Genomic DNA, 2,307 nt, shown 5'->3' on the forward strand with positions numbered 1-2,307 from the left:
CATGGAAGGCCTGCCCTTTCCTGAAGAGAAACTGAGGTGAAATGGGCTTGGAGAGTAGAGACAGAGAGGGTCAGGGTTGGGATTTGTCAATATTATTGATGTTCTCAAAGAACCAACTCTTTGTTTCATTGATTTTTTTTGTATTTATTTTATTTTATTGATTTCAGGACTGAGTTTTCCACCTTAATTTCATCTCTTAAATTTTAGTATGTTGTGTATTTAGTTTCACTCAATTCTAGAAAGTCTTTAATTTCTTTCTTAATTTCCCTCTTGACTCATTTTTCATTGGGTAGTGAATTTTTCAGTATCCACAAGTTTGTAAGTTTTACATAACTTCTATTGTTGCTGATATTCAGCTTTAATCCATGGTACTTATAAGCCTCTTGAGGCACAGGAGTGGCCAGGCTTTTCCCCTGAGGACCTCCAACTTCTAGATTCCACCCATAGAACACTAACTGCCCTAACAGCTAGACCCATCCCCTCCTCTACTGAGTAAAAAAGCCCAATCTCTGGAAACCAATCCAATCTCCACCCTGGAAAGCTTTACCCTGAAAAGTTCCATCACCTTCCCCAAGCAATTCCATATGAGCCCTGCCCTATGCTCGAATCCTTGCCGTTTCCTGCCCTAGCTGAGGCAGCCACCCTCCTGTTTTTTTCCCCCTTAGAATAAATCTCATGTGAGGTTTGTGTGCAGTGTGACTTCGTGGTAATACTTGGTTCCTGACTGTCAGAATACCTTTCAATCTGAGTTGTGATGCTTACATTGGTCAAATAGAATGCAAGCTATTTTTCTGTTCATGTGGAAGCCCCACTTTGGTCTCACCTCTCCCTCTCCAGACTTCACCCTTGAGAAAGAAGGCCAACCAGAGGCGCCTCCCATGTAGTTACTCAAGACTGCTCCCACAAGGTATTTAATGTCAGGCCCATACCATAATCTTGCTTGTTATTTTCCCCTCTTCCACTGAGACTACCTGGCAATACTTTGCTCAGATTAAAACCTGGACTTTTAATTTGGCCTGATCTGATTTATTGCATTGGTGGAGAAACCCAATATCAGTGTACAGAAACCTTTCAATTTATTTTTTCTTCCTTTTTTTTTTTTTAAATCTGGTTAGACTTATTTTGTGTCTGAGTATATGGTCAATTTTGGGAAAATTCCATGAGAACATTACATACTCACCAGAGGAAAAATCCACCAACAAGACATTGTAATTCTTCACATTTTTTTTTTGCACCAAATCACAAGAGTACCCTGGTTCATAAAAGAAACACCACTTTAGCTTAAGTCACATATATTGGCCTTTATACACTGATAGTGGGAGACTTTAATATCCTGCTGTCATCAATAGATAGGCTGTACAGACAGAAACTAAATGGCAAAATGCTGGAGCTAACTGATTTTATAAACCAAATGGACCTAATATATATATATATATATATATATATATATACAACATTTCACTCAAACACAAACTAATATACCTTTTCCTCACACCCACCTCTTTCTAATGTTGATGTAAGCTTGTGACTAAGCCTTCAATGCCTCTGAGGGCCATTGAAGATCCAAATCACTAATAGTCCCTGGAATAACTAATTTTGTTCAATTCATTCTGTTATGTGCAATAGGAAGCCTATAACAAAAAAAAAGATAATGGAAGAAAATAAACTGGCTTCAATTTGATCTGTGTCTCAGGTCTTTAATTGTAACTAGCCTACCCACTCCCTTTTTAATGTATTCATAAAATGGGGACAAAACAGATTCTCATGAAGATCAAATTGAAGACGAATATATAAAGCATCTAGCATATAAAAGATGCCCACTGTGGATGTGTCTTTTATCTCCCCAGCTAGAATTGTAATTAATGGAAAATTATTTACATACTCATCAGGTTATAGTCGTTAAAATCACTTACTTTTATAAATGAAGGGAACCAGCCATATATCTTTGGATTATAGGTGTAAGATGGAAGCTGTGATTTCCATAGAACATGCTCTCAGAAAACAAGCTCATGTGAGTAAATTTGTAAAATCTAGGATGACTTTTTACAACAATTTTTTACAAATCAGTAAGCTTTTATTGAACTATGCAATAGATAATATATCACCATTAAGTTTCAGTAGCTTCCAGTAGTACAAGTTTATTTCTCTCTCATCTTTCTCCCTTTGATTTGCCAAATGCAAGGCTACTCTGTACCTTCTTTCTGAGAAAAAAAAAAAAACTGAAAGGATAGTGTAAGTTCATAGAGAGAATGAAAAGAGCCATATATATAGCATAATGTCCCTTGAAGTTTCTGCTCAGGAGTAGCT

This window comes from Peromyscus maniculatus, chromosome X, assembly GCF_049852395.1.
Source record: "Peromyscus maniculatus bairdii isolate BWxNUB_F1_BW_parent chromosome X, HU_Pman_BW_mat_3.1, whole genome shotgun sequence".
Classification (NCBI taxonomy): Eukaryota; Metazoa; Chordata; class Mammalia; order Rodentia; family Cricetidae; genus Peromyscus; species Peromyscus maniculatus.